Raw genomic sequence first — 25485 nt, 5'->3', positions numbered from 1 at the left:
CATTCCTAGGCTGATCCTAGGAAACACATGACCTTGAGGTTTCCTTTTCTTCAACCAGGAACATTTGATCATAGGAATCTTCATAGAAAGCAAACACAAGGAACATAAGCTTGGCTGAAGCAAATTCATTTTTAAAATAGAGGAACATAGGAACAGCCTTGCAAGGTGAGTGGTTCACCTAGTCCAATATCCTATATTTTAATAGTAGCCTATACCATCTGAAGCAGATGGTCTATGCAAGAAACCTTGCAGTGAACAATTATGGAGAAACTTATTTATGGGGAAATCTCCTTCTAACTTCCCAATGGCTAGTGCTTGGCTCAAGCCCTGAGTCACCACCCCCTTCTTTTTTAAGCCTGATTTGGCCATTTGCATGGCTATGAATAGGGTCCTACTAAAGCCCATGACCTCAACAATATCCTATGGCAGTGTTCCACAAGCTAATTACGTGCTCTGCAAAAATATTTTCTGCTATCCATTTTATATTATATTCCTTATGTTGGGCTTGCACACTGCTTCCTCAGAGGCTGATAGGGAGACTCAGGCCCACCCTGTACTCTTCTCTGAGTTCCAGACCAGCAGCTCTGTATTAAACAGCTAAATCTGCTTCTTCAGACATGCTGTTGTATCCTGGGCTGCTTGCTACCTCCAAGCCCCCTTGTGCTGCTTTCGCAAAGCCTGTGCTTAACAAAGCCTCCCTTTGTTTCTCATGCCTGTCCGTAGGTCCTCCCAGTTTCTCCTTTCTCTGCTGAACTCTTTCACCCATCTCAGGCTCCACTGAAGGGCTTTTACTGGTCCTAACTCAGGGCCTCCCCCACAGCAGCCTAACCTGCTCCCTGTAGATCATCCTGCTTGTTGAAATCCTATCTGAGTGCTCCCTCCTGCTCTCTGTGGGTTTCTCTCCATAGGAGAGTCCCATCTGTTCTGCAATCCCTCCCCATTCTCAGTTCCTTCTAGTTTCTAATCAGGCCAAGGTGCCTAATGATTCTTACCTAGCTCTTCCCTCTCTGGCCAGGAGGCAATCCCTCAGTCACAGGTGTGCTCACTGCTCTTAACCTCTTGTCTAACAGGTGATGGGAGATGCCCCATCACAATGCCCTTTTTCACCCAGTGCAAAATGGAGTCCAATATCCCCAAGCAAAGACAGGTTTGGCTTGTGCGTGATCTGCAATTTTATTTCTTTGGCACTATTTGTTTAGATATGCTGGAAACAGGCTTGGTGCTCAAATTATTGTGAGTAACCATGCCAAGAGATAAACATTGCAGACCATACGTTGCATTGGTCTTGCATACACAACTCCCAGTCACGTAAAGAGGAATGGTGGGTGTGTGGCTCTGCAGCATGGGTCCTGCATGAAGTCACACTGTCCTTCCTACGACACTCAGTCTTGGGAGGCACTAAGGTTCTAGAGGGATAAGTGCGATAGAAACATGCACAATTCAATAACCGGACAAGAAAGACACATCCCTTGCTTATAGCTCATGTGAGAGTTTTTAACACCAAAGCCATTGGAGACTCTTGTAGGGGCTGCATTGACCATGCACCTGCTCTCTTTGCATCATTCCTCAGAGTGTCTCTGATCCTCTCTAATTCCCTGCTTACTCAGGAAGTTTCTTGATGCTGTAACTTTCCCACTGTGGAGGTTTCCTCCTTCAGCACTTCTCTGATCATGGATTCCAGCATCTATATTCACTGTGACAGATGGCAGCATCTCTGCTTCCTGGCTGTGAGCTTGCCATGGGACAAGCAAGATGTGAAGAAGTCCAGTTTGGCCAGTTTATAATTTGTTCACTGCCAATTTTTCTTGCTAAATCATTGAGCTGAACCCAGCCTCTAGCACAGAGAACACTCATCTTGGATACTTAACCAAAGATTGTATTGTGCCCTGATCCATGCCTCATGTAACCTCATTGAGTTCAACAGGGTTACACAGGGTGTAGGTCAGAACCCAATTTTTGGCCTCAGGTTATTAAATCCTTGAGCTATCACATAGTGTGGAACCTATTTAGAATACATGATATCTTAGCTGGTTAGCTCTCTTCCCACATGAACAGGGAGGCAGGGCGGTGTTATTTCAGCTAACAATTGCACATTAAAGTAAAAAAACCTTAGTTAACAAGTCACATTAGTTTCTAGACACTCAGCCAAGCCCTTGGTATCTCTCATCTACTGAGGCTGCCTTCAGAGGCTACTGATAGGTGAGAAAATGAAAATTGTAAAGCGAAAAAACAATTTAAAATGCAAATGCTGTTTCATTACATTGGGAGCTGGGGGCTGCATGACGTGTCTTTTGCTATGCAAAGAGCTTCACATCAAGAATGTATTCTTGACATATTTGCCACTGTATGTGCTTAGAGTAACGTACATTTTGCTGTGGGAGGATTAATTTTTGCAATACGTCCGATATTTAATTTCCATGTCTCTTGTAATCTATAGAGATGGTGATCTACCTAGTGAAATACTTAAAGCCAACACTGTTCCGTTTCACCTCCTGCAAAATGGGGATTCCCACCTACCTGCAAAAGGGGTTTTGAAGATTACAGACAAACTGAAGAGTTTTGCCAATGAATAATTGCTAAGTGTTATTACTCATGTACGTGCACACAGTGGGGTCTAGTCACTGGATACAGCACTGGCCTGGGAGTCAGGACACCTGGGTTCTGCTACTGATATACTCTGTGTTCTTGGGCAATTCATTGGATTTCTCTATGCCTCCATGTCCCTGCCCATCCTGTCTCTGTCTTATAAAGTTCTTCCAGACAGGGGCTATCTCTTATTGTGAGTCTGTACAGTGCCTAGCAAAATGGGACATGATTTCAAGTTGGGCCTCTAGATTCTACGAGGATACCTGCAGTGGAATCTATTCCATCAAAATGCTGTCTTTTTGATTACATTCTGAGATATGCTAACTGCTCTATTCCTTGTGCAGTGGGTAAGTCTAACAAACAGCCGGATAAACGTTGAAATAGACAGAATCAGAGTTCAGATCTCCAAAGTATCTGAACTTTCACAGTAATCTGATCAATATTGACATTCAAATCCTGAAGAAAAACATCCTTTGTCTTAAAAAACTGTATATTTTCTTGTCTACAATGATACAAGAGGTAGTTTGCATGAGCCAGTCCAATTTGTCGAATAAATTGAATGTGTTTCTCCAAAATTTCACTTCTGAAAGTAATTCCTAAGGAAATGTTCTTGTCTTAATAACCAGTTTACCTTCTTCCCCTTACCCCAGACTCCCAACACTCATATTCTCTGGAACTATTGTTTATCTAGTTCCATGATTCTGACAGATTAAGGAAACTGCTAAACAGTGTCCCCAATATTGGGACAGGAGCAAAGAGGACAAGAATGAGCAATGAAGCCAGAATGGACTAACAGATTGATCCCAGGGCTAAGAACCAAGAATGCCTGTGTTCTAGACTTATCTGTGCCATTGACTTGCTGTGTAGTCTGGGGTAAATCAATTCATCTGTGCCTCAGTTTCCCTTCACAGCAACTGTAAAATGGGTCTCTTCACACTTGCCTGCATTCCTGTGTGTTCCAAGAATGAATTAGTTAATGTCTGTAAAACCTCTGAATGTTGAGTGGTAAATATTGTAATTAAAAGCCTTGCAGCTTGAAAGCAAAATTAGCAGTGTGGGTGTTTATGTAGTTCTGAGGCACAGAGCCTTTGCATGGTAATCAACAGCAGCTTCTATTAGAATAGCTACCACTCTACACCGTATGCATAATTATTTTAGCTCCAAGCATCCACTCTACACTAAAGATTTCCTGAAGGCTGGTTAGCAAAGTCCGTCTTGAATAGGCAGGCTTCAGACTAATCACGTTCAGGGCTCAGTCATTTTATTACTTAAAATCTTGCAAGAACCTCATCTCATGAATATTTTAGTCCCTGTAATATTAATAAAGGATGCTATGACATAGAGAGCTGGCAATGGGAAATTTCTAACAGTACTTATCATAGAATCATAGAAGATCAGGGTTGGAAGAGACTTCAGGAGGTCATCTAGTCCAACCCCCTGCTCAAAGCAGGACCAACCCCAACTAAATCATCCCAGGCAGGGCTTTGTCAAGCTGGGCCTTAAAAACTTCTAAGGAAGGAGATTCCATCACCTCCCTAGGTAACCCATTCCAGTGCTTCACCACCCTCCTAGTGAAATAGTTTTTCCTAATATTCAACTTAGACCTCCCCCACTGCAACTTGAGACCATTGCTCCTTGTTCTGTCATCTGCCACCACTGAGAACAGCCTAGCTCCATCCTCTTTGGAACCTCCCTTCAGGTAGTTGAAGGCTGCTATCAAATCCCCCCTCATTCTTCTCTTCTGCAGACTAAACAAGCCCAGTTCCCTCAGCCTTTCTTCATAAGTCATGTGCCCCAGCTCCTTAATCATTTTCATTGCCCTCCACTGGACTCTCTCCAATTTTTCCACATCCTTTCTGTAGAGGGGGCCCAAAAACTGGACGCAATACTCCAGATGTGGCCTCACCGGTGCCAAATAGAGGGGAATAATCACTTCCCTCGATCTTCTGGCAATGCTTCTACTAATGCAGCCCAATATGCCATTAGCGTTCTTGGCAACAAGGGCACATTGTTGACTCATATCCAGCTTCTCGTCCACTGTAATCCCCAGGTCATTTTCTGCAGAACTGCTGCTTAGCCAATTGGTCCCTAGCCTGTAGCAGTGCATGGGATTCCTCCATCCTAAGTGCAGGACTCTGCATTTGTCCTTGTTGAACCTCATCAGATTTCTTTTGGCCCAATCCTCCAATTGTCTAGGTCACTCTGGACCCTATCCCTACCCTCCACTGTATCTACCTCTCCCCCCAGCATAGTGTCATCCGCGAACTTGCTGAGGGTGCAATCCAGCCCATCATCCAGATCATTAATAAAGATGTTGAACATCTTATGAGGTGGCCTGACTCCATAGCCTCCTTGTAGTGAGGCAGTGTGGTGCCCTGTCACCCTGGAGAGAGACGAGCCCCTCCAGACACCAGAGAGGGCGGAGCCAGGGAGCTCTGAGCTTGCCCCCCAGAGGGTCAGGCGCTGCCCCAGAAGTATAAAGGCCCGACCTCAGAGCTCACTGGGGAAGCAGCTACTGGGGAGGCCAGACGCCTCTGGCTTAGCCTGCGAGTGGGAAAGCCCAGCAATCTATGGAAGACCCCAGGATGGGCCCAACCTGCCCTGCGCCTGCTACCTGAGGAAGTTGCCAAGCCTGCCCCACTCCAGCTACCCAGAGGAGCCTGCCCCGCGCCAGCTATCCCGAGGAACCCATGGTGCTGGATCCCGCCGAGGACACCACCCTGACCCAGGTACCTCAAGAGGGGGAGTCTGGAAGTAGCCTTGGGGCAGCCGACCCTAGTCTGCAGCACTACCAGACCCCATGTCAGTGTGTTGCACCAGGATCCCCACTGACTCAGCAGCAGGTCTTCTGCCGCTCCTAGGGCCCTCAGCTGGGACGCAGTGGAGCAGGAGGACCTGTGTTCCCCCTGCCACCCAACTCTCGGGTGGCCGTCTCCCCTCTCCCAGGCCCTTTGGAACCTAGGGCCTGGGTCTGTTATTATATACTGTTACTGCTCAGCCCCTGCCTGAGTGCCTGACTTACCATTGCCCTGCCCTGACCTAGGGTCTGGATTTGTTATCATACTGTTACTGCTCAGCCCCTGCCTGAGGGCCTGAGCGCCTGACTCACCAGTGCCCTGCCCTGACCCAGGGCCTGGGCTCACAGTGTTCAGTTGTACCTTCACCAAAGCCATAGACTAGAGGAAGACTCCCGCGGCCCGACTAATTCCCCACAAGAGCTATTCCCAAAGGGAGTGAGGCTGTGTGGTTCCCTGCTGCCCTGAGAGAGAGACGAGTCCCGGCTGAGCCTCTCTACACTCCTACTTACAGTTAATAAATCATCTAGTTGCCCAGTGGACCTCAACCCTGTGCAAAGGTCATCAGGTGGCAATGCCGTAACTTGACACTTAGGAATCCCATAGCTGTTCGTGGATCTCCTCATTAAACAATCAGCAAGGTGACATTTAACACTCGTGTGTTGGCTTTATTATTAACAAAGCAGGAAGTGTCCCGCCATTTTAAGGTCCTTGATAGGAGGCCAGACCTGGATTCTTTTTTTCATCAAACATTAGGAGTTCCTAATATCCAGTTTCTCACTCCTTAGCTTCATCCCCAAAGTGGTACAGTTTCTCCATGCAGCAAGGGGATAAGCTTCAGCCATTCCTCCCAATACCTGTGTTCTTCTTTATAGGAGCCTCCCAGTAGAACAGAAAAGGAAAAATTCTTTCTGAGGAAGACCGTCAGCTTGTGACCATCTCTCCTTAATTTCCTCCAGCCTTAAAAAACGTCAGCTGAAGGTTGCTCTTTTCCCACAAGTGGCAGCACTAGTAGTTTTGCCAGAACGGGAGGCGGGTCCTCTCCCTTTCGCCACCTTCCTGGCCTAGGTGCAGAGTAAGCACATCTCATGTTCTTTTCCTGGTGGTGTCCCTTTAAGGTTGTCTCAGAGTGTTGTAAAAAAATAAAGTACTTCTGGGTTGCAAAATAAACACCCTGGAAGGCTTTGGAAGCTAGCAATGAAAGGTCCATTGAGATAAAGCTGAATGGCCAATAACTCAAGTTGCAGACACTAGTTCAAGGCGGTAGCAGAGAATCACCTGGCATACATCAATGACTCTACATTCACACAGAGTCAGAGTCATCATTTACTCAAGAGGGGTTCCATGAGATAGGGAAGAGCGTATCTCCTTCTCTGGCAACATGCTCCCTGACTGGAAAAACGACAGCCCCACTTGAGAGCAGCTCTTCAGGTCCACGCTGGACATTTACTGTGGGACTAGTTTTGAGCATCATTGGGTTTTAGAAACAGTTGAAAGCTATTTAAACATGAGTCCCTGACAGTGTTTCGACACAGGTTGATGATCTCACTAAATGTCAAAGTGACACTGATAGTGGGGTGCTACAGGAAATGTCACCTCTTGGGTGCCCTGACTCATTTCTTGTGACACCATACAACATGTTAGAACTGGATCAAGACTAGTTTTGCTTTCTCAAGCATACTTCTGTTTGTGGATCCTTTTACAACAGATTTCCTGTATTTAATTAAACTGTAAATTATATTTAGGTAAGGTGTAGCAGAGAGGGGGTGGGAACCAGCAAACCACAGCATGAGGGGAAAGATTAGAATAGCTATTGAAATATGTTATGGTTTGTTATCATGGTTTATCTGTCTATTTTAATGGATCATCAGTTTACGAATCCTCTTAGTATAAATTAAAATGGGTTCTGAATCAATGTATCGTCCATTATAAATCTGTACATAAGCTCTCAGCCATAATTAGCAATCAGCCTAGATGGTGTTAGTCTATAGGTACAACTAGTTCATACGTATCTATAGGAATTGTATATGCTGTGGCATTTACAGCTTTGTGGGTAACTTTAATAAATTACTAAAAGATAGATGCTCTTGTAATTGTATGTGTTATTTACCTATGGTTTCATGTGTTCCTATGAACTCTAAATCTAGAACAAACCAAGGTAATTCTGTTGAACTTGAGACGGTAGCCACCAGAGCCAAACTCACTGAGATATGATTAATATTAAACAGAATACAAGGCGACAATTTCATATCTTTTAAAAAATTTTCTTAGTTTCATTTTAAAAGATCTAACTAAAAACAGGTTTTGTTTTTCAATTCAAACATCTCCCTGTAGTTCTGTGAACCTAACAATGACATCAGTAGGCTAGTACACATGAACCAGACTAGAAAAAGCTGACTGGTTTAATTAATCATCTCAGTGAAACGATAGTCTAAGACCCCAAAACAATAATGAGAAATAGAAAATACAAAAGGCCTGGTTGCACTTAGATCTATTTAGATAGTCCCTGGGGCAGAGAGCTTGCAATCTTTTTGTTCTATGTACAGCATCTAGCACAATGGTCTCGTGGTCTCTGATTGGGGCTGTTAAGTGCTACTGAAATACAAATTAATAAAAATACTGGTAATATAATTCACTGCTGCTCTGCACCTTGTGCAATCATTTCACCAATAGAAAGCGAGCGTAGGACACTACTAGATCACAATGATAGTGTTTTATATTCACATTGCATGAGTGTGATTGACAAGACAACCAAAAGCTCAGACAACCAAGAGTTAATTTTTAAAAATATTCAGTTCTATTAAGCTAAAGTGTAGTTAATAACTCATGAATTTTTTCCAACTATTTAAAATACTTTATGGATTTTTTTTTCATAAAAGACACAAACCACATAAAAGTAGAACCCAGATACATATTAGAAGCCATTAGCTATGCTATATTATGTTTTTGTACTAATCTAAGAGGAAGTCTTATGGATTTAATTTAAACCTAATGAGTAAATGCTGACAGAGCTAGCTGTTCATGCTGTCGCTGCTGGTGGTGGCAATTTTTCTTTTCTTGGCACTGTCCCTTTAATATCTAATCTAACTCTCATTGAAAATCAGCTGCAAAATTCCACTGAGTTCAACAGAAACAGGAATCGGCTCCATTGCATTTAGTGTCCAGGGAGCAGGATTGTAGTTTGATAAACATGTAAATGGACCATATTAATTATCTGCTTTATTTCATTGTCTTCCTTAAAAGTTACCCTAAATTCCTGGATATTTTCTGTAGAGAATTTGCTTCCTATTGTCTGTTTAAGCCAATAAATACATCAGAGACCTTTGCAGTACCATCACTGATGTCAGTGACAGAAGACTGCTGAACTAGTAAAATCAATGGTACAACTAGATATAGACTGGAGGACAAGTGCTAGTAATAATAATAGGGCTCAGATTTTCCTAGATGCGATAGCTGATGGATTCCTTCACCAAGTCATTGCTGAACCGACAAGAGGGGATGCCATTTTAGATTAGGTTTTGGTGAGTAGTGAGGACCTCATAGAAGAAATGGTTGTAGGGGACAACCTTGGTTCAAGTGTTCATGAGCTAATTCAGTTCAAACTGAACGGAAGGATAAACAAAAATAAATCTGCGACTAGGGTTTTTGATTTCAAAAGGGCTGACTTTCAAAAATTAAGGAAATTAGTTAGGGAAGTGGATGGACTGAAGAACTTATGAATCTAAAGGCAGAGGAGGCCTGGGATTACTTCAAGTCAAAGATGCAGAAGCTATCAGAAGCCTGCATCCCAAGAAAGGGGAAAAAATTCATAGGCAGGAGTTACAGACTAAGCTGGATGAGCAAGCATCTCAGAGAGGTCATTAAGAAAAAGCAGAAAGCATACAGGGAGTGGAAGATGGGAGGGATCAGCAAGGATAGCTACTTTATTGAGGTCAGAACATGTAAGGATAAAGTGAGAAAGGCTAAAAGTCAAGTAGAGTTTGACCTTGCAAGGGAATTAAAACTAATAGTAAAAGGTTCTATAGACATATAAATAAAAAGAAAACAAAGAAAGAAGAAGTGGAACAGCTAAACACTGAGGATGGAGGGGACGTTAAGGATAATCTAGGCATGGCCAAATATCTAAACAAATACTTCAGTCTTTAATGAGGCTAATGAGGACCTTAGGGATAATGGTAGCATGACAAATGGGAATGAGGATATGGTGGTAGATATTACTATATCTGAGGTAGAAGCGAAACTCGAACAGCTTAATGGGACTAAATCGGGGTGCCCAGATAATCTTCATCCAAGAATATTAAAGGAAGTGGCACATGAAATTGCAAGCCCATTAGCAAGAATTTTTAATGACTCTGTAAATTCAGGGGTTGTACCGTAAGACTGGAGAATTGCTAACATAGTTCCTATTTTTAAGAAAGGAAAAAAAAGTGATCTGGGTAACTACAGGCCTATTAGTTTGACATCTGTAGTATGAAAGTTCTTGGAAAAAATTTTGAAGGAGAAAGTAGTAAAGGACATTGAGGTCAATGGTAAATAGGACAAAATACAACTTGGTTTTACAAAAAGTAGATCGTGCCAAACCAACCTGATCTCCTTCTTTGAGAAAGTAACAGATTTTTTAGTCAAAGGAAACCCAGTGGATCTAATTTACCTAGATTTCAGTAAGGCATTTGATACCGTGCCACATGGGGAATTATTAGTTAAATTGGAGAAGATGGGGATCAATATGAACATCAAAAGGTGGATAAGGAATTGGTTAAAGGGGAGACTACAGCAGGTCTTACTGAAAGATGAACTGTCAGGCTAGAGGGAGGTTACCAGTGGAATTCCTCAGGGATCAGTTTTGGGACCAATCTTATTTAATCTTTTTATTACTGACCTTGGCACAAAAAGTGGGAGTGTGCTAATAAAGTTTGCAGATGATACAAAGCTGGGAGGTATTGCCAATTTAAAGAAGAACCGGGATATCATACAGGAGGATCTGGATGACCTTGTAAACTGGAGTAATAGTAACAGGATGACATTTAATCATGAGAAGTGTAAGGTCATGCATTTAGGGATTAATAACAAGAATTTTAGTTATAAGATGGGGATGCATCAATTAGAAGTAACGGAGGAGGAGAAGGATCTTGGAGTATTGGTTGACCATAGGATGACTATGAGCCGCCAATGTGATATGGCCGTGAAAAAAGCTAATGCGGTCTTGGGATGCATCAGGCAAGGTATTTCCAGTAGAGATAAGGAGGTGTTAGTACCATTATACAAGGCACTGGTGAGACCTCATCTGGAATACTGTGTGCTGTTCTGGTCTCTCATGTTTAAGAAGGATGAATTCAAACTGGAACAGGTACAGAGAAGGGCTACTAGGATGATCCGAGGAATGGAAAACCTGTCTCGTGAAAGGAGACTCAAGGAACTTGGCTTGTTTAGCCTAACCAAAAGAAGGTTGAGAGGAGATATGATTGCTCTCTATAAATATATCAGAGGGATAAATACCAGAGAGGAAGAGGAATTATTTAAATTCAGTACCAATGTTCACACAAGAACAAATGGATATAAACTGGCCATTGGGAAGTTTAGACTTGAAATTAGATGAAGGTTTCTAACCATCAGAGAAGTGAAGTTCTGGAATAGCCTTCCAAGGGAAGCAGTGGGGGCAAAAGACCTATCTGGCTTCAAGATTAAACTCGATAAGTTTATGGAGGAGATGGTATGATGGGATAACACGATTTTGGTAATTAATTGATCTTTAACTATTCATGGTAAATAGGCCCAATGGCCTGTGATGGGATGTTAGATGGGATGGGATGGGATCTGAGTTACTACAGAGAATTCTTTCCTGGGTATCTGGCTGGTGAATCTTGCCCATATGCTCACGGTTCAGCTGATCGCCATATTTGGGGTCGGGAAGGAATTTTCCTCCAGGGCAGATTGGAAGAGGCCCTGAGGGTTTTTCGCCTCCCTCTGTAGCATGGGGCACAGGTCACTTGCTGGAGGGTTTTCTGCATCTTGAAGTCTTTAAACCATGATTTGAGGACTTCAGAAGCTCAGACATAGGTGAGAGGTTTATTGCAGGAGTGAGTGGGTGAGATTCTGTGGCCTGCACTGTGCAGGAGGTCAGACTAGATGATCATAATGGTCCCTTCTGACCTTAATATCTATGAGTCTATGATTTCTGCAAGACAGGATCTGACCCTAAATGTAAACTTTTCCAAATTTTGATTTTAAAAAATTGTTTGAAATTTCAAACTTTGACCAAAAATGAGAAAAGATATCAAGAAAATTATTGCTAAACTTTTATTCCATTTTTCAACAAGCATTAATACACAAAGGACAAGGACCATCCCATTGCATTGATCTTATTATTGGGGAAAGCACCATGGTAAGTCTTCTGGTGGTAATGGAGTTCCAAAAGGGTAGATATTTGGTTTTAGGGTGGGTTAAAGTTGCCCTATGTTATTTGGCTGACAATGTTCTACAGCTTGGGCAGAGCAAACATGCAGCTATTCATAGAATATCAGGGTTAGAAAGGACCTCAGAAGGTCATCTAGTCTAACCCCCTGCTCAAACCAATCCCCGATTTTTGGCCCAGATCCCTAAATGGCCCCCTCAAGGATTGAGCTCACAACCCTGGGTTTAGCAGGCCAATGCTCAAACCACTGAGCTATCCCTCCCCCCACTTCTCACCTTGCAGAAGATAACACAATTTCAAGAAGCTGACAGCAATAAATGAGCTCCTATCCCTAGCATTCACATATCAGGGTTTACAATGTATCTTCCTTACCTGTTATTCAGGATGAAAGAAAACAAAAACAAAAACTATTCTCAAGGCCATCTGAAGAATATTATCTTGAAAGTATCATTATCAATGGGGTTTTCAAATTTTTTCACAGCCTGCCAAGCAGTCAGGATGATTTCATAGCATGAGTTTGTTTGGAAATACATAAAAAGGGCTTTCAAGGCCGTGAAAGTTAGATAAGGAAGTGCAGTGTCACATCACTTCATCAAAATATTGTCAAACACTAACCAGGTCTCCAGCCGATGAGACGAAACATGAATGCACAATAGTGCTTTAAAACTTTTAAATATTTCAAATCTGGGCTATTTTTAATAACAGAGGATGCATCATTTTAAATACAACTTTAGTTCACATGCACAAAAACTATTACAATAGTGTAGCTAATTATATATAATCATATAATTATGTAATCAATGTATAGATAATAGATTAGATTTGAGTTGTAGGTTTAAGTGGTAAAGTATAAGTATGCATTTCTGATGAGTGTGTATTAGGTATATAAGTCAGATAAGGCTGTAACACAAGGCCTACAGGCTTTAGGTCTGTAACCTGAAATGGGTTGACATAACTAATTGACTGAGAAATAACCCTGTACCAGTAAAGTGTAAAATTAAAGCAAAAGATCAGTTAAGTGTTAATATTCTGGAAACTGTGAAGCAATAGACTGGAAAATATGTTGCAATGGATCAGTTAATATTGCAAGATGACCAGTAGTAACATCTTGGGGAATTTTAACTTTACCACAAGTTGCTATGGTAACTATTTGACATAAAATGAGGTAAAAAAGGCATTAATGAGGTAGCCTATGAAAATAGGGCAGCCCTAAATTAGTGGGGTGTGGAAGTATGGATAAGGAAATAGGGGTAGAAGGAATCTTAGTAGGTATATTTGTAACTCAGGTGTTGCCTGGCCTGTGTACTGCGGGGAGGGAAACGCACTGGGAGATGCCAGGATGAGAAGGATAGATGATGACAATGACAATGAAGATGATGATGATGAAAATGACTGACGCTCCTGGGCCCCCAGCAGGAGCTGTGAGTGATGCCAATTGTAGGGCTTTGCACTCTCTCTCTCTCTCTCTCTCTTTCTCTGCTGTTGTATTTCAGCATTTGTGGGTTTGTTTATCTGTTTAGCAGATTTGTTAATAAAGGGACTTTGTGATAAATTCCAATTGTTTCTTGTGTGCTTCTAGGACCTCTCATTCTAATGATAGTGATCATAATATTCCCCATATCTGTAGACCTCAGGAGACCATACATTTATTAACCACTGAGATCTAAGAGATTAAGCAGTAATCAATATATCAGCCCATCAATCAGGCTACAATAGCAAACTCTTGCTGTTGGGTAGGTGTAACCCATGCTTACACCATGTGTTTCTTTGTCCCCCATCTAGTGGCTACAACATGTATGGAGCTTTATGAGTTTGTTACTACCTCTGAGCTAATGTGACCCTTTACCTCCAGCAGTACAGGCCCTGGCATTTAAAACCTAGGTTCAAAGTGCTTGTAGCCCATCTGTCTGTGAGCATCATTACACTGTGGTAGGGTGGGCTTCACAAGCATAGCATTCTGAGCCAGAGTTATCTTGCCTCTGGCTAGTCCCTGGAAAGAAACTCTGCTACTTCTGCTTGTCCTATAATACTTATCTTCGTGATCCGCAGATGGTTAAGCAAGTGGATTGGTTGCTGACCTTCAGTTGGCTCCAGGAGCTCAGAGTCCAACCAACAAGTAAGAATTCTAGCCCACACAAAGGAGCTGGGTGATTCTTCTATGTGTTGGACTGTTTATGTTTCTTTATATACACAGACATACAAGAGTCCTCCGAATCGGGTCCCTCAAGAGCACATTTGCAGTTAGTTACAGTCTTCCTGCATGGCCATCAGTGCAGAACATAGCCTGAAATATACTCATTATGGTTTCATCTAAACCAATTGGTGCTATAATTTATTGTTATTTCAGGGTTACAGCAGAATGACTCACAAACTAAATGGAACCCATAATAAACAAGTATCTATTCCAACCCCACTTCATGGGCTCTTAAACATCTCATCACATTTAGCTTCAGCTTCATGTTTGGAGAACGTCTGTTTACATTTAAGCAAGATTATTTGTTATTAAATCTAACAGGTGAGCAATGAATGTTCTTAGGCTGATTGTATCTTGTGCAGCACGCAGATTAGCATTAAAACAAGCAAATAAGCTTCTTGCATTTATCATAGTTGGATGTGTGCAGCTCTTGACGGCCAAGCGTTAAGTAATACAAAGATCTCTAGGTAGGCACAAGGGTTTTGTTATTCTTTACAGAACCTACATCATCCATAGATTAAAGCAGCAAACGGGTTGATTTATTAGGAAGCAAGGAGCAAAATGTATATAGATCAACAATGCTTAAGAGTTCATGATTACAGTCAAAAAGTGCCAAAGGATGCAAGTATTAGGTAGGGAAGGAGAGGAATTCTTTAGAAGTTATATGGTCAGTACAAGGCAATGGAATGAGGAGTCAGGACTCCTGGGCTCAATTCCAGGCTCTGGCATTCAACTGCCTGGGGATGAAATTTACCTCTGTGTCACAGCATGACATTTATACACCATTCACGCCCTGTAAACCATCAAAGCAGGACTTACATGGTGCATAGGACTTACACTAGCCCACTGTGCAGGAGTGAATTTCATCCTGAGTGACCAAGGATGAGTCACTTCACTGTGCGTCTGCTTTCCCCATGTGTAAAATGGAGATAACATTTTCCCATCTCACAGAAGTACAGAGGATTTAATTAGCATTTGCAAAGCTTTTTTTGTTTTGTTTTTGTTTTGAGATCATTGAAGGTGCTCTGTGAGTGTATAACCAGGAGTTACGCAACAGTATTCAGAAAAGGCTGAATATCAGGCAAAATCATGCTAAGGTTGAGAGCTATGAAATAATCTCCTCTGAGAAATAGTGGAAATTCCACCATCCAAAACATTTAAAATTAACTAGACAAAGCAATAGAAAAAGTGTTTCAGGAAATAATCCTTCACTGACAGGGGAATGGAACAAATGTGATGCAATTGTTCCTTCCCATTGTGACCCAGGGACTCCTGGTCCCAACTGGCAGAAGACATAGGGGGTTCATGGGGTCAGGTATATGTATAATAGTTCTCCAAAGAATAGCATGTGAGGTCTCTACTGAGAGCCAGAAGTCCACTGGTTGTCATGTTAGTTGCTAAATGTGTGTGTGTTTATGTAACTATAATGAAAACTATACTCTTCTTAAAGTATTGAAGTTAAGGCAGGTCACCAGGAGATGACGTACCTCAAAAATGTTCCTTTCAGGCAGAAGGTAACAGACACCTATCTCCCTGTCTCACCATTTGTGTATTGTGCACCTTACAACATAGGCCCATTGGCATACTAAGCCTTGTGGAAAAGAAGAGATTTTGAAATCTAAAGGATGTAACAAGCAGCAAGGTGGTGTCCTGTTTATTAATAAAAGCAATGGATTGTCCTGGTATATGTTGGAGTGCAAAGCAACACCTGGGATCCTTCATCGAGGATGCAACTGGCAGAGTGCTTGTCTCATGAAAGGATGGTCACAGTCAATCTGGCTGTAAAGCACTGCAAGAATTTTGGTGCACAATACTTCATTAGACATGAGAGTATCTTGTTAATTAAGTCTAGGCTCTAGCATGTGTCTTATGATTTTATTTCATATGTAACCATTTATTTCCAATACATCTACTTATTACTAATTGAATCTCTGGGCTTTGTTAAATTAACGTAAACTTGATTTCTCTATGAACACATCTAAATGCTTGTGTGTTAAGGGGACTGGTGGTCTGAGGTGTAACTGCAAAACTGGGTTGGGCTATTTCTTTGGAAGTAGAGAATCTACAAGTACTGTGAGTGTCCAATACATCCGAGGCTGGATGCTCCAGGGAGATGTTCGGAAGGCTCGAGGGTTGGGTGTGCCAGTAGCTAATCTGTAAAGTAACAGCAGGGCCTGCAAGACCTAGAAGAGAGTACTTGTGTTGCCCATGGCCAGTGCAGTATGGGAGCTGACTCACGATAGGCACAGAATGGGCTTTATCATGCTAAGAACAGTTGGTAGCAAAGTATCTCACAGCCCTGGGTACCCCTGGGAAGTGTCACACCCATCCCCAATTGCAATGATTCCGCAATATTTGGCCCTATGAAATGAGGCCCTACGCTCTACATCATGGTATGTCTGTTTGTGTGTCTGTCTGTAACATGATAACTTTGGAATGTCATATCCAATCAATTCTAAAATTTCAGGGAATGTTGCAGGCATCAGTAAACAGAACCCTATTGATTTTGGCAAAAATCAGAAGACTAGAAAAGCCTGAATCAGAGGAAAATCAGGGTCCCCCAAACGGAAGGGCAGTGCAAGCCATGGATTTGATTGCAGTACAACACCAGAACATCCTCAAAGTGAAAGGCTCTGTGGAAGGAGATTGAGTCTATCAACATGCTACAGTTCCTTGGCACCTCTGATGGGAGGCTCCAGGCAATCCAGCAAAGAACGAGACGTGATGGGCTCCTACAGGCAGTTAAATAATCCATGCCATTGGATCACAAGAAGCAAGTGTCACAGGAGTTTACCCCTGCAGCCTAGTAAGGGATGAGCTGTGTGTGCAAGGTGGGATTTTGTTTAAAGGGGACCAAGCAGTAATCTCAGAAGATATAAGAGCTGACATAATGAGATGCATACACACTTCACACTTAGAGATAGAGGCATGTCTCAGACTAGCCATGGAGTGTATCTACTGGCCAGGCACTAATGTCCAATTGACCACATATGTGGAACAGTGAAAGATGTGCAAAGTGTATAATGATTGACAACAGAAGGAGACGCCGCTTCCCACAGCTCCATTGGCCGGTAATGGCGAACCGTGGCCACTGGGAGCTGTAGGCGGCCGTGCCTGTGGATGGTCAATGTAAACAAACTGTCTCGCGGCCCTCCAGTGGATTACCCTGATGGGCCATGTGCGGCATGTGGGCTGCAGGTTGCCCACCACTGCTCTAAATGCAGTGGCAAAAGACAGCATCCAAGCTACAGCGGGATACAGGTGATAAGAGGTAGCTATAGACTCAGGAAGTGAAAGTGAAACAGTGGAAGTGAAGCAGAGTAGTGGCTGGCATCTGGCATGGCCAGGACTGAGAAGACTTAGAGTCTCAGCCATCAGCTGGCCTGGCATAGGAGAGTCAGAAGAAAAGGAGTATATGATCACTAAAGAGGGCCAACAGGAAGCCATCCAATAGAACGAAGACATCCACAAGGTGGAAGCAAGTCCCCCTCCATCTGCAATAACACACACAAGAAGTGGGAGCTTGGCTCGAAGCCCAGCAAACTTGAAGGGCAATGAGATCTAACAAGCCTCAGCAGGACAGCAGTAAATGTCATGCCTCTGTGGTGCACTACAGATTATTAAGCTCTGGCCCCGGCGAGTCAGCAAACACTTGCACGAAAGACACAACAACAAAAATTATTAAAAAGAAATATGCAGCAACCTGCATGGAACTAGGAGGGAGGGGTACAGGTTCTAGGAGAGAAGAGTTTGCAGGAGGAACAGCACCAGGAAGTCGATCTGTAGGTACATGGCTAAAATACTAGCTGCAGTTGCATTGTCTCTGTAAATAATTCTCTTAATAAAGAGCCAATTTAATTGTAAAGGCACAGAGTCCCCATGTAATCACCCAGCACCTGGCATATTAAATAGGAGGAAATAAAGGCCCAGAGAGGAGTTGGAGGGAAGCAGTGGTGATAAGAGAAAAAGGGACCCAGAAAGGGGGAAGTGGGTGGATGAGGGGGTGGAAGCAGGGATCCAGGGTCTAGGTTTCTCAGCTCAACCACCAGAAATATTGACTTTGGAAGGAGAAAGGTTATGTATTGGGGGTAGAGGGGAGTAGTGATTCCAAGTCAGGGTTGAAGGGCGAAGGAGAGTTCTGGTGGGGAAGAGGATCCATGTTAATGAGTCATTGGAGGGTTAAAAAGCAAAGCAGCTCTGAATGCAGAGGCTGGCTGTGTCTAACCCCCATGATCCCCATATCCGCTCTTCTAAGTGCTGTTACCCATCCCCCAGACCCTGCATATTCCTTCCCTTCACTCTGCATACAGAGGAACCTCTCTGCCCCACCCTATGCATATCACTTGCAGCAGCTTAATGTATTGCTCTCCCTGGTGTATAATAATCAATTACAAGTTTGTATGTATATGTCCATATTCATGGGATCTTTCTCAAGACAGCACAATAATGCAGCTAGTTTTACAACCCAAATAGTCCCATTAGACGGATGGAACTAACCATGTCAGGTCAACAGAGAAAAGGACTAGCACATATCCTTGAAAATCCCTCTAAAATACATTCAGATACTCAAATTTATACTTTACCTTATCAACATTATCTCCTCAGAGTAAATAAATGCATTTCTCATAGGTTATTGGCATGCTGTAGAATAGAAATCTGAAGGAGATGTTCTAGAATTCATATGGTTAGAAATAAATAGGATAATCTGTATGGTTGCTGCAGTCACTAAAACAGATGTGATACTTTTATCTGTAACCCTATATATATGTTTAGTTTATCAGTGCAATTACAGGCAGGAGAGATTATATTTATCTTTGCTTTCTCCTGAATTGGAAAAGGAAGAAATTATTTATCTTCTAAAAGACTTGAATTAGATGGAAATTGAAAATATACCTGTTGTGATAAATAGGCAAGGTTTATTTTTTAATCTGGACTATCAAGACAGAACTGGTAAACAACCAGCTACAAACTACACCAAGAAACCGGACAACTGAAGAAAATTAAAATAGTTCTCTCATTCATGCAAAACAAAAGTGGATAGTAAAAGTATGTGGATTTATAATGCTCAGCATATAGCCTATTGTGAGTATCCTGGCTATCCGCCAGGAAGCTTTAAGTGTTATCACTTTTTGTACACCTATTAGACTGAGTCACAACCACACTGCAAGGCAGGGAGTGAGACTTGTCTCCCACATCCCACAAAGTGGCTGCAGTCAGCCAGTGACAACCCTGACTTGGGATGCCACTGCTGCTCAACTAGCTGCATGGCTGGATAGCCGGTCAATGGCTCATACCTTATATAAGTCTGACTATGCTGGATAACTTCCCCTTCCTCTGGCAGCCAGTCAAAAACTTTGTGGTAGCTATGATAGACAATATTCTGTTCTTGTACAATTCATCTGCATTTCCCTACCATTCCTAATGGTTGCAGATTTGTTGGTATTAGGGACCCACTGAGTTTCATAGGGGGTTTACCAAGTAAGGATTGCAGGGCTGAGACTAGACTATTCAGCCACTCCTTTACAATGTCTTGTAGGCATGAGGCCGTCCTTAGGCATTCGCAGCATACGTGGCTGCGTGAGACACCCAAAAATTTGGGGCACCTCTGAGTCTTAGTGTCCACCCTCCTGCCTCTTCCTATTCCTGTTCTGACCCTTCCTGCAGGCTCCCATCACAGCTCTTATTTGCAATAGCAATTACACTATAACTGTGTGGGAAATTACTGGGACTTAATGCCAAAGGAAAGGGTATTGCCAATTGCCCTTCTTTCAGCAAGTGTTAACTATAGTGGGCACTCAGATACTACAATGGTGAGGGCTGTACAAGTAACCACATAGATGGACTCAGCTCTTTTAGTGTATTCCACAATGTCTTTGAAGCCAATTTTCACATTGGTGTCTCATTAGCACATTCAAAAGGCGCATTTGTACCCGCAAGATGGCACTTCAGCATGAAAGCACCACTTGCATGTGGTTAACTCTATTACAGTCAATGGGGCAAGGAGGAACATTCTTTCTATTGACTTCAGTGGGTGTTTGAGTGGTCCCTTAAGCACAGATCTGAGTGTCCACAGTAAAGGATTTGAGAAACCTGTTAAGGAAGCCATGTTAGAAAGATTCTCTTGAAGTGGGACTGATAAATACTAGGATGTCTTTTGGGGAAGTACTATATCATGGATCGACAGCTTCAGAAATCAGAATCTGCCACATGATTCTGCCCTTAACCACCATTCAAAGGTAGCTCTGACAGGCGAAATGTCCCCCTTTTGGTCAGAGTCACCGGCTCAGATATGAAGTGTAGAGATTAGTCTCCCCAGCTCCTGTTAACAATGCATATAGCAACACACACATATATTATATATAACTTCACAAGCCATATTATTTTAAAAGGTCCTTAAAAATGTTTTAAGCAGCTTTCACTGGATGGCATTCCTAACCCAACATAAAATCTCCAGCAGCCCTGCATAAATACTTCTCACTTTTATCTGCTTGAACTGGAAGAGTCATTCAACGCTTGGTAGGTTTGTTCAAATATTGCAGCAAGCTGTAAAACTTCAGTGCACAAGAAATGTATTTGTTTACCACTCTTGCTGCCTTAAAAGGTGTTCATTTCAAAGGGTTCCCTGCTAGTATGCACATTGTAGTTTTTGTTGCAAATGCCTTTAACAGTCAGCTTCCAATGACAGATGCTTTCTGTAGGGAACTTGCTATATTGAACAGATGTATTCCTCTTTAAAACTCTTCGTTCTTTAATTGAGTCACTTTTGTGTCTGTGTTTCTGGTTTCTGATCCAGGATCTCCCAGAGAGACACTATTGAATGTCACAGCTGTGAGCTTTGTTGAACACCCTTGTACTGCACAAGCAGGGGTGGCCAACCGGTGGCTCCAGAGCCACATGCGGCTCTTCAGAAGTTAATATGCGGCTCCTTGTATAGGCACCGACTCCGGGGCTGGAGCTAAAGATGCCAACTTTCCAATGTGCCACTGCTCAACCCCTGGCTCTGCCACAGGCCCTGCCCCCACTCCACCCCTTCCTGCCCCCCCAAACCTCCTACACACCACGAAAGTGAAGTGATCACCCTAGACGAGATAGTTTTATCACTTCTAACATTGTAGACTCTGTAAAACCATTTTCCCACCTTCTGAAGGAATTATGTGCTGTTCAAGCAGGGTACCCACACATCATTGGTTTTTATATCCCTCATTCAAGCTGACTACATCAATTCCTGCTGTATGGATTTCCAGCCTCTCTCTCCCTACACTGTCAATTAAGGATTTTATTTGGTTTCTTATTGTCATGTTTAATTCCATAGTGTCAGGTTTATTTCATCTTAATTGCCAAGAATTTTTGAGCAAACCATTCAGTTGCATTCTTCAGTTTGCAGATATGCTGTTTTAAAATTGATTTCTTTGTGCAGGGACTTAAAAACAATGGTATATCAAAACCACCATGAGCCATGCCTTTAAAAAAGGAATGATGGCTTCATGCCAAGGGTGAGGTTGCTATGGATCCTAACCACACAAGATTCTGCACTGCTACTTAAGACAAGAAAGGGAGCAATATTAAAATAAAAATATTTGGACCATACAATTGCTTAACACGTTGATTTTTATAAAGTAGGTTTGAAGAAAGTTGGGGCAGTTTTTAAATCTAGATTATCTGCTGCAATGATGTGTACCTCAATATTTCTGTGTATCCAAAAGAAAACTCATTAGAAAAGAGCAGGTGTCCTTATTTTATTCTCTCTCTAGATAATATTATCATGCCAGATCCTCTGTTGGCGTATATCTGTGTGGTTTCATGTGACTTCACTGAAGCTATGTTGATTTGTACCAGCTGAATATCTGATTTATCGAGTCTACCTGTCACGCCATGTCCACCAATGGAAACAGACCGGCAAGGCCTGTTGGCAGTCCCTAGTCTAGGACGAACAGGAACTAGAGCCTTCTTCATCAGAGGACCATGGCTCCAGAATCCTTCACCAGACACCTTTCCAAGGCTCAAGGGTTTTCTTTTACTTTTTTAGCTTGTGTTGTAATTAAGCACCTGTGTGGCACTTTCAAAACATTAGATCTGCTCAACCTTTTTAAATTTCAAAATTGTTAACATTTCAAATTTGGGGTAGGGGGAGAACCAGGAAAATGTATGGTGATATTTTTCCCCTTTTTTGACAAGTTCTAACAAACATTAATTAGTTATTAACACTTTATATTTTAATATGCCTTCCATCCAACAATCTAAATCTTTTAGAATATCACATCAGCCTCATAATCCCCTGTGGGGTAGATGTGTATTATTATGTCCATTTTATAGAGGAAAAATGGAGATAGAAAGAGGTTGAGAGCCTGATTTGCAAAGATGCCAAGCACCTACAATTCCCATCGTTTTCACCCTATGTAAAAATGAGATCCTTTAAGGGACATGGCTGAGGTCAAAGAGCCAGGACCTTGTAGCTCTTAGTCCCATAATCAGTCCAATACAGCATGATATGTATTATTTGTTGTGTCACTTAAAGCCAAACTCTTTAATCCTTACTCAAACTGAGTAGGATGTACTCAAGCAAGTAATGCCTTTCGATCTTCAATAAGACTACTTACCTTTGTAAGTGCTACCCAGTGTAAAGGTTGCAGAATCAGGCCCTCCTTGTATATTGGCAACTGATAGCTGAGCAGTGGGATGGTGGTATTTTATTGCTTCTGGACTTCTTGAGAATTGCCCATTGGAAATTAAAGGCCTTTGTGCTTAGGCATTTATAATGATTGTGTATTATTTATCATTAAATTATTTATTTTCAACTGGCAATAGATATAATTGTGAACAAACAGCACTAGGTATGCTCAGTTAGGTTTTAATTAGGTAACAGTATCCTAGAGATCAACTCAGTCACTACTGATCGTTTGTTAATTAAATGGCCTGATGAAACATAATAGTCACCTTACCACTTATAGGTCCTGTAGCAATGAAGGACAATTTGAATAAGTCATTGCTATTTACTCTATCCTCATTTAAAATTCAAAATACCTATATTTCACTGTATTTCAGCAATAGGAAATGAATATGCTAAAGTTTTAAAGCTATTGTGATTTGATAGCACTATATATCATTCAGTGGAAACTGGCATGACAACAGATCACCTGGGAAATACGGTGAAAGCATGCTAGACCAAATTCACCCCTGCTGCAAATCCTAGAATCAAAGTCCTTAGAGATGAAAAGACCTATTATACCTCCAGCTCCATTACCCAATCAGTGTAAAATTGTCACCTAGTACAGACTTCAATGGGTATGAACGTAGCCCATTGTCTACAAATGATTCCTGTTACTGTCCTAAAAAAGAAAAGGAGTACTTGTGGCACCTTAGACACTAACAAATTTATTTGAGCTTTAAGGATCCCATTGAATAATATTTCTCTTGTAGCCCTGCAGGCAGGTGTATTTGTGCAGGCTGTCTAAGCAAATGAAAATGAAGCTTGACTGCTAAAGAAATCATTCCCTCACTGCTAACTAAGTCCTACGCTTCCCCTGCATTCCTAAAGAGGGAATATTGTGCCTTGCAAGTTACCTTGATACATGAGGCTGAAATTAACAATGACAGTACATTTTCCATTGTAATTATTGTGATAGCAGTAATAAATACAGGTCAGGCTCCTCCTGGGCTGAGATTGATGTGCTTGATTTTAAACAATAATTTAGTTTTCGTTAATGATCCTTGTAATTTTTAAATAGCACCCTTTTCTACCACAGTAAGTGGTGCAAAAAGTTTAACGTGATTAATTTTAAAAAATGACAGTGGCTCTGGGATCTTTCATCAATTCACTGGACAACAGTGGAGCTGGGGTTCTGGCAAAGATTTCCAGTTATTAAAAATTACAGTCTATTAAACAGGCCAAAGACAACTATTCATTTTTTTTCTTCAGTTCCAGAGTGATTCATCATTAAATATTATCTAGTCTGAAGCAGCTGGAATCCAGGGGCTGGGCTGTGAGAAAGAGCCTTGCATTTTTTTTTCCCCCCACCCAGAGCTGGGCAGTCTGCAAGAATTGTAGAAGAACTGAAGACAGTCTCTGTTCTCCTCTCCTGCCAGCCTTCCTCATGAAAGTCACAATTTGTCTAATGAGAAACCACAAGCCATATGTCTTTGTTAGCACGCAGGGCTGTGGAGTTGTCAGATGAGTGATGCAATGAGCATTTGCAGTGTGTTAACACTGGATTCTGAAAACCATAAAACTTTTGTTCCTTATCAGGGGAATCTCCGCATTGTTCCATCAGAGCAATCACTTTTTATTGTCTCAGATTAGCTCTAAATCAACCCCTTGCATTCCATCTTGGCAGCTCAGATCAGACCTTTCTTATTCCATCCAAGCAGCCCGAGTCCATCCTACCTCTTTCCACCTACTCAGCCCCTTATCAAACAGTCTTTTCAATCAACGAAATTCCTTCTTACCTAGTAGGGTAGCCCTGGACAAGCCAAGTAAATCTTGTGTCTTCCTTCCAGGTCAATTCCAGTTATCCCAGTCTCATTCCATCAGGACTGTCCCACCCAAACACATTGTACCATATTTCATCAAGCCAATTATTACCTACCATTTGGCCATTTAAGGACAGAATGTGAATTAACCAACCGTGGCTGCATTCAGGGAGTGGAAGCATACCATATCAGAGGCAGTTTCTGGAGTTGTTCTTCCTGGGGAAAACAGAAACAGGTAGGAAGAAAGGGAGTACTTGTGGCACCTTAGAGACTAACAAATTTATTAGAGCATAAGCTTTCGTGAGCTACAGCTCACTTCATCGGATGCATTTGGTGGAAAAAACAGAGGAGAGATTTATATACACACACACAGAGAACATGAAACAATGGGTTTATCATACACACTGTATCACTCTCCTTACAGTGTGTATGATAAACCCATTGTTTCATGTTCTCTGTGTGTGTGTATATAAATCTCTCCTCTGTTTTTTCCACCAAATGCATCCGATGAAGTGAGCTGTAGCTCACGAAAGCTTATGCTCTAATAAATTTGTTAGTCTCTAAGGTGTCACAAGTACTCCCTTTCTTTTTGCGAATACAGACTAACACGGCTGCTACTCAGAAACAGGTAGGAGTTTCTCCAGGAGTACTGGAAGACTGATGATTCCTACACCTTTATAAAGAGTCAGTGTACTATATGCCCTGCCCCCTCATCCCACTGCAGTCACCAGGACCAGCCCCAGTCCTGGATCTTTAGCCAAATACCGATAGAGTCATGATCACACTATACGCTACCCTTTCAGTGTTTCCACTGCTACTGGAAAGTACTATGTTCAATTCTTTCCCTGTGCCAAGCTTTACAACCTTAAATGGATATGCAGAGCTATTCTGCTGACTCACCCTGGTAAGTCCTTTTATATCCAACTCAGGTATGTAAGTCTGAGTAGCTCTCTAAGGTCGAAGGAGCTAAGAGGGAAGACCCAACAACCTGCCAATCAACCATTGTAGGGGTTTGTTACTTCATTTATAAA

The 25485-nt window shown here is 42.1% G+C and overlaps 1 long non-coding RNA gene across 1 annotated transcript; it reads right to left on the bottom strand.

Annotated features, from left to right (window-relative positions):
* Positions 1 to 251: 251 nt before the first annotated feature.
* Positions 252 to 24583, bottom strand: LOC122456820. Its single transcript, XR_006275906.1, has 3 exons — positions 24571 to 24583; positions 18931 to 18934; positions 252 to 391 (listed from the first exon to the last, which is right to left on the bottom strand). It is a non-coding gene; the product is annotated as an uncharacterized LOC122456820 (long non-coding RNA).
* Between the last annotated feature and the right edge of the window lie 902 nt (positions 24584 to 25485).

Source organism: Dermochelys coriacea, chromosome 15, assembly GCF_009764565.3.
Source record: "Dermochelys coriacea isolate rDerCor1 chromosome 15, rDerCor1.pri.v4, whole genome shotgun sequence".
NCBI lineage: Eukaryota > Metazoa > Chordata > Testudines > Dermochelyidae > Dermochelys > Dermochelys coriacea.
This window is presented reverse-complemented; position numbering and strand designations above follow the sequence as displayed.